Source organism: Leopardus geoffroyi, chromosome C1 (assembly GCF_018350155.1).
Source record: "Leopardus geoffroyi isolate Oge1 chromosome C1, O.geoffroyi_Oge1_pat1.0, whole genome shotgun sequence".
NCBI lineage: Eukaryota > Metazoa > Chordata > Mammalia > Carnivora > Felidae > Leopardus > Leopardus geoffroyi.
In genome coordinates, this window is record NC_059328.1 from 100875791 (window position 1) to 100883150 (window position 7360).

The 7360-nt window shown below is 40.3% G+C and overlaps 1 long non-coding RNA gene across 1 annotated transcript; it reads right to left on the bottom strand.

Moving 5' to 3' along the window:
- Positions 1-728: 728 nt before the first annotated feature.
- LOC123598551 lies at positions 729-7360 on the bottom strand. The gene is made up of 2 exons (XR_006712683.1): positions 4507-7360; positions 729-3808 (listed from the first exon to the last, which is right to left on the bottom strand). It is a non-coding gene; the product is annotated as an uncharacterized LOC123598551 (long non-coding RNA).

The window sequence follows — 7360 nt, forward strand, 5'->3', positions numbered from 1 at the left end:
AAGTTAAAACTACAAAGAAATTCAATGTTTTCAACTATCAGATTGGAAATAGAGTTCATGATGCATTGTGTTGCTGACTATGAGAACGCCAGCACTGTCAAGAAAGCAGAAGTGTATACTGGACAATTTGGTGCTATTAAAATTAGAAGCTCACATATTCTTTGATGTGGCAGTTCCACGCCTAGGTGTTTACACAGGTATGCTTACACACATGAACCACCACCTTAAAGGGCATTTCACAACAGCATCTTGGCAGTATCAATGGATTTTAAAACAACCTAAATGGCCATCTATGTACTGTTACTTAGATAAATTATGGTGCACTAGATTCCCAGACAATGTAATAATAGCAATCTTGAAAAACAATGAGCCATCTCTCTATATGGTACCATGGATAAACCTTCAAGATATACTGTTTAATAAAAAAAGAGACGGGGAAGACAAAAAGAATATATATGTTGTATAATATACATATTCCTTTTTACTTGGAAATACTTTAAAACTTACAACAAAAATTGTAAAAAAAAAAAAAAGGGGGGGGTATAAAAAACACCTATGTGTTCAAAGCATAGCTTTGATACAAAGCCTGTAAACGCAGCAGAAGAAAACTACAAATAAGGCTTAAGAAATGGTTTTCATATTGCTGCTTGGTTTGTGACAAAGATGTCATCGCAATTCAGTACAGGAAAGGATGGTCTTTACAACAAATAATGTTGGGTCAACTGAAATCCCTTAAAGTAAAAGGTTCACTGATCCTTTATTTCACACTCTATTTCACAGTATACCAAAAAAATTTTTTTAAAAACATAGAGGTGTATATGTGATTGTTAAAGCAATATACTACCAGAAACAAAACAAAACAAAACAAAACAAAACAAAACAAAACAAAACCACAGACGGTATCTCTACAACTTTAGGTAGGCAAACATTTTTAAAACAAGATGTAAAAACCACTAAACAAGAGAAAAATTTAATAAATTGGATTCCATTAAAATTAAGAACTCTTCATCAAAAGACAACATTCAGAGAGTAAAAAGGGAGGTGACAGACTGAGAAGAGAACTCCCTCCCTCCCTGTCATGACAAGGGCCTCATCCAAATACACAAAGACCTACAAATCAAAAGACTAAGAATGCAACAGACAAATGGGAAAACACTTGAAGCTGGCATTTAACAGAAGAGGATATTCAAATGACCCATGTGCAGATGAAAAGGTACTCAATATCATTTGATCAGGAAAATGCAAATGAAAACCAAAAATGTGATACCGCCACACTACCACCAAAATTAAAAGGACTGATTACAACCAAATGTTGGCAACCATGTGGTAGACAACTAGAATTCTCACACGTTGCTGATGGAGTACAGATTGGTTCAACCGCTTTGGAAAACCATTCGGTAGGTTAATTTTTTTTCAGTAGCTCTGAGGTGTAATTCATATACAATAAATTGCATATTTTTGTCGTGTATAACTTGGTGAGTTTTACATATGTATGTACCCATGAAGCAATTGCCACAGTCAAGAAAATAAACATGTCCACCACCCCCAGAAATTTCCTACTGCTTTTCGGAACCCATTCCTTCTCTCTATTCCCCACCACTTGATACTTAGGCAACCGCTGATCTGCTTTCTATCACTATGGATCAGTTTGTCTTCTCTAGGATTTTATATTCATGGAATCACAGAGTAGGTATTTTTGTACCCAGTTCTTTTACTCACATATTGATTTTAGAATTCATCCATGTTGACTTAGCTATTGTTTTTTATTGCTGAGTAGTATTCCATTGTACAGCTGTACCCCATTTGTTGATCTATGCACCTGTTGATGGACAGCTGTGCTGTTTCCAGTTCTCTACTATTACAAATAAAGCAGCCCTGAACACTAATGTACAGGTCTTTGTGTGGACATATGCCTTGTTTTCTCTTGGATAAATGGAATGACTGAATCATAGGTAGGGGTACATGTAACCTTTAAACAGATGAGCAGCAGTTTTTAATAGAGCTAAATGAACATGTTCCCTATGACCCATCAAGTCCACTCTGGCTATATTCCCAAGAGAAACGAATGTATATGTCCACCCAAACATACGTACCAGAATGTTCATAACACTTTATTTGTAATAGCCAGAAACTGGACACATATCCAAAAGCCCCTGAATGGTCGCCAGAAATCCTCCACCACTAGGGTGTTCCTGAGATGCTTTGAGCCAGCCGTGGGCATTCTGTCGCTCAGAAAATCTGTTACAATCACTCCATTACATATACCCTCAATCCCCCTCCCCCTCTCTCCTGCCCATGTTCTTGACTGTCAAACCCCAAGAGTCCTAAATTCAGATTGGTGCCTACTTCCTGCCGGCAGGTGAATGTGACTACAGAAAAGCATGCTTCTTTGTGACTGGTGTCCTAGTTTTCCTCAATTAGGAATGGATCAGTCCCCTAGGGGGCATTTGGAAATGTGACCGGGAGTTCTTTTGATCATCACAATCAGTGAGGGGTATTACTAAGGGCCAGAGATGCTAAATGTCCAGAGGGCCAAAAGCCTGGAAAACACTGCTTGACCACAAACCTCAAGTGGTAAGTGCTGACCACAATCATGCTAGAATTCCTTCATCGATTCCTTTTTCCACTCCCCAGACAACTTTTCTCTCTTCTCACTTCAAACCTCTAAAACCTTTTCCCTCCTCCTCATTTTCAGCTAAAAACCCTATCTCTTAATCAAAAGAAAAAAAACAGGAGAGTTCAAGAAAAAATGTCCACATTCTCTTGATTATCTACCAATATACCTACAACTACACCCACATACTCAGTGTCCCCTACTGTTGCAATGGGTAAAGTGTCCGGGATATTTTCGAAGTCCTGCACCAGATTCTATCCCCTCTCACATACTCAACAATTTCCCCCCTGCAATAATTTTATCATCAATTTCCCCTCTTTGCTCTATTATTCCCATCAGGATATAAACAGTCCATACAATTTCACAACCCCCCAAATATTCTCCCTTGACATCATGTGACCCTCCACATTTTAGAAGGATCGTAATGTACAGGGAGCCAAGAGGCCTGGCTCTGCCACCATGTCACCAATGACCTTGGGTGGTTGACCTTTGCACACCTCTTTTTCTCATCTATAAAATGAAAAGGTGATACAAGTGAATCTCTAAGATTCCTTCTCTGGTTAACATTGGATATCGATGACATGTCCCCTCACAATGTACATACACATCAGGCAAGGCACAAAGCAGAGCGAGGCTGTTTAAGAAAGGTATTGTAAACCACACACTCCTCCACTGGAGGAACATGGGGCACGGGACAGGAACACAAAGGATCCTTTAACCAGGGAGGTTAACAGTAAGGGCCTTCAAATAGGGATCAAGTTCAGGGTGGGGGAGATCAATGAAGTTAGGAGAACTGGTGGAGGTTTCCTGGAGGATAGGGTTTATGACAGGGCTTAAAGGATACTCAGAGGAACAGTAGAAGTTCAGAGCTGCAGAAACTCTGCCAGGAGTCAGCCCAATGTGTTGGAGGTGAAGGAAAGTAGTGGGAAAAGACGAGGCTGTAAAAATGGGCTGGGGCCCTATTGTTGGAACCTTGAGGTCTGAATGAAAGGCTTGTTCTTTACATGCGGCATGGAAATTCATGCTGAAAAAGCTAAAGACAGTGGAAACAATGGAAACAAGTATGTTTTGCAGCTCAGCTTGAGTCCTACGTCCAACATGAATTTGTGTAGCTAAGGTTCCGGTCTCTAATACAGGGAATGGGGCAGAGATGAAGAGAAAATCATCTTTCTGATTAATTTGGCCAAAGCACATCTGGAAGTTGTCCAAAGAGAACAAGTGAGTAACCCTAGAGTCCTGGTGTACCAAATATCTGTTTTTTTTCTGACTGTAACTATACATTTAACCCTGGAACCTAGTCTCTCCATATCAGGAACATTCTGTTCCAAGTTACCACAGGAGAATGCCCATTTCTTGTTTCATACTGGGACATGCAGTTATATGGGTGGTTGCCAAGACAAATCTTGTCATACAAAGGGCAAATAAATGTTAAATGACAGGACAAAATACTCAGTTCTAAGATCAAATATATATTCTCATTTAGTTGCTAGCACATTCTTGGTTACGTTGTATAAAGCTCAACATTAAATACTTCAACAGTGTTCAACAGCCTTTAACACTGGTGCCAGTTGTGGGGTTCACAAAGCTGTGTGGGGAGCCTAAGAGTCTGAATTCCCATTGATCCCACCACCAATTCACAGGTATCCTTAAGAAAGTAACTGCCTGCCACTATTAGTTGGCAAACTGGAGGCCTGGATACTTTAACACCAGGTTCAAATCCTGGCCCTGCCACTCATATGACTCTAATTGTGCCTCAGTTTCCTCATCTGTAGAGTGGGGATAACAAAGGTTCTAGCCTCCCAGGATTGTTGGGAGAATCAAATGTGTTCATATATTTAGAATACTGCCTGGCCTGTGGTAAAGGATTATAAATACTAGTTATTACAATTTACCTCCACACTATTTCAGCCTCTCTCTGAGGTTATCACTGCCTACTGATGGCTTTAAATATGCAAGGCAGGAACATAGTTTCCGTAAAGGACTGTGAAGCAGAATTTAGGATGCTCAGAAATCTGACCTTTCACCTCCACTTCTTCTCCCAGACTCACTGGTGTGTGATCTATGATCAGAGACCCCTGGGAAGAAAGAGAGAAGTTCTGTCAGAATTTTTTCTTTGAGGTGGTCATAGTGACCCTCTGATACAGCATGTTCTTCAAGAAAACTCTTCCCCCCACCACCTCATTATCCATTTCCATTTCCCTTCTTCAATTTCCTGGTAGCTCCTTTCTCATTTTTCCTTTGGTCGCTTCATTGGTACCAGTTTTTTTTTTTTCTTTCTCACCTAGCCCATTTTTCAAGTGTGCTTATCTGTATAAGGACACCAGGACAAATGTGCCAAAGGTCAAAGCCTGATAACCTGGGTCAGAAGATCAGTTTCTCTAGTAAGAGGTTGAGAGAAGAGTACGGAGCCTCTTGGTTCACCCAGTGGGAGAACGTGCTTGGGGAACCATGGAGTTAGTGGGCTGGACTCAGGAGACTTCTGGCAAACAAATTTCCCGGGGAAAACATGGAGAACATACCGTTTCTATTCCTGTGTGCCTTCCTCCCACCTGAAGCTAAGGGAGTTAAAAATCCAACTCAGGAGTGCCCAAAGGAATGTTCTTAAGACATGTTGCAAAATTCAGTTGAGTTCAACATACTCTCAGATTTGATTCCCTCTGGAAAATCTCTACAAGGTCACACTTCACTGAAATCACGACCGAACAAGGACACGATTACCGTGCAGTCTCTCTGGAATAGCTGCAAATTCAAATAAAGCTCGTCTCCTCAAACGATCACTTTGCAACTGTCATACCACGAGTCCTAAATGTTTGTTTGAAAAACAGGAAGTGTTAAAACTATAAGACAAGAAAGTACAGTATGCTATTCCTGTCCGTAGGTCATCCAGAATAAAGGGCAGGACTGACAACTCACTGCTGGAATGCATTTGTTTTCAACACTTCACGGCAAAGTGAGATTCTTCAAACAGGACAGTAATAATTTGGAATGGACATGGCCAAACCTCCTGGCCCTTATCGCTGAACACAATGTCCTAGTCTACTCTAATTCATTCTGTGACATATCTGCTTGAGGAATCTTGACATTTTCGTCACTTCTTTTCTCTATCTCCAGGTTGGTTGCCAACCCTTGCTAACACTGCAACAGGATGTAATCATTGACCAAAACTCACAGGACTTTGTGAACTGCTTCTGTTGCACTGTGTTCTTTTCAGGAATTTGCCTTGGCAAAGTCCTTGCATTTATTACATTAGACTTGGGTGAGCAGAAGCCTTTCATAAAAGATGTAATTCTGGTGAATTCTGACAATATCCAGAGTCAGGGGGTTGATCTTATTTACAAAGGATGTGACGATGCTACTTTTCTAGTCGGATATTGCGCTTTCTAGTTTCTAATTTACCTTCAGCTACGTTTTGAGGTGATGCAGTATAATTATAAGGCAAGAATAAGGTCTAGAGATAAAGGCCAGGTAGGTAAGAAAATGGAGAAGCTAAGTTTCAAACACAGGTCTTGTAATTCCAGAGCCCTGTGTTCTTTCTGCCAACATTCTAACAAGTTAAGTGCAATGAACAAGGAAAGCAAGAAAAAGAATCTTCAACCCTTAAAACACAGCACACTATTAAGCCTTTCTTTCTACAATGGAACAGACACTCTCCTTTGCTAAAGAATGCATTTTTGATGAACATATAACCATCTTTTATACCTTCTTTGCAAATAACTCATTCCACACCGAAAGTCATTTAGCTATTTAGATATGTAAACAAGGCAAGACTGATTTTCCTGCCTCTTCTTCCTACCTTCTCTACCCCCTGGTTGTAATGCATGGCTTTATAGATACATGCCTACTTGTTTTTCATAGTAATATTACAATATAAAGTAAAAAACAACAAAAACAAGCAAAAAACATAAAAATGGGTGTCAGTTAAATACTGCTCATAGCTCAGCAGTAAGTAAGCTATTTTTAAAATGTAGTGTAGTCAAGAAGTACATATTTATAATGTCATGTTCAGAAGTAACTATAAAGGGCAGGGCTTCCAATTAATGTGAGAATCCAAGACAGCAGTTAGCCCAAATATTTATTAAAAATAAATAGTACAGGTATCGTGCTCAGCACTGTGAATAGTGTGGTGTTCAAAACAGACACTGCACAGGGCACCCTCTAGATGCGTTTCTGTCTTTCACCAAAATCTACCTGGAAGGTTAATAAAACTCCTTTTCTCACTGCAAAAATGCAAAGGGAGTATTACACAGCAGGCTGCATCCAAAGCCATGTTTGAAGAATTGTCTAACATTGGGCAATCTGATTACTGCAAGGATTTCCCAAGGAGCAAATAGGGAGAGAAATGTCTGTAGCAATAGAAATATAGCTGAAGATTCTGCATCTTTTTTGGAGATTCTGAATGTTAAAACTTGAAATCAGAGCAACTACTCGGTGACAAATAAGTCTCTGAAATTTGTTGCTGGGCAATAAGGTCACCTGTCTCTAGCGGACTGGAGGGGTCCCACACGATCCTGGATCACACAAGCAGACGGCTGATATAGACCGGCATGCTGAGAAAGGATCTAGATGAGCACGAGGCTCTTATAAATCATGTATTAGCCTCCTGATGACATTCTGCTGGAAGAGGGAGAGGCTGGCAGGGACTGAGCCATCACAAATACAAGCAGGGAGTTGGTGGCTCCCTTTCTGAGGATGGGCACGTGGTCCCCAGACAAGTTCAAAGGGCAGATGTCAGTATTTAAAGAGAGA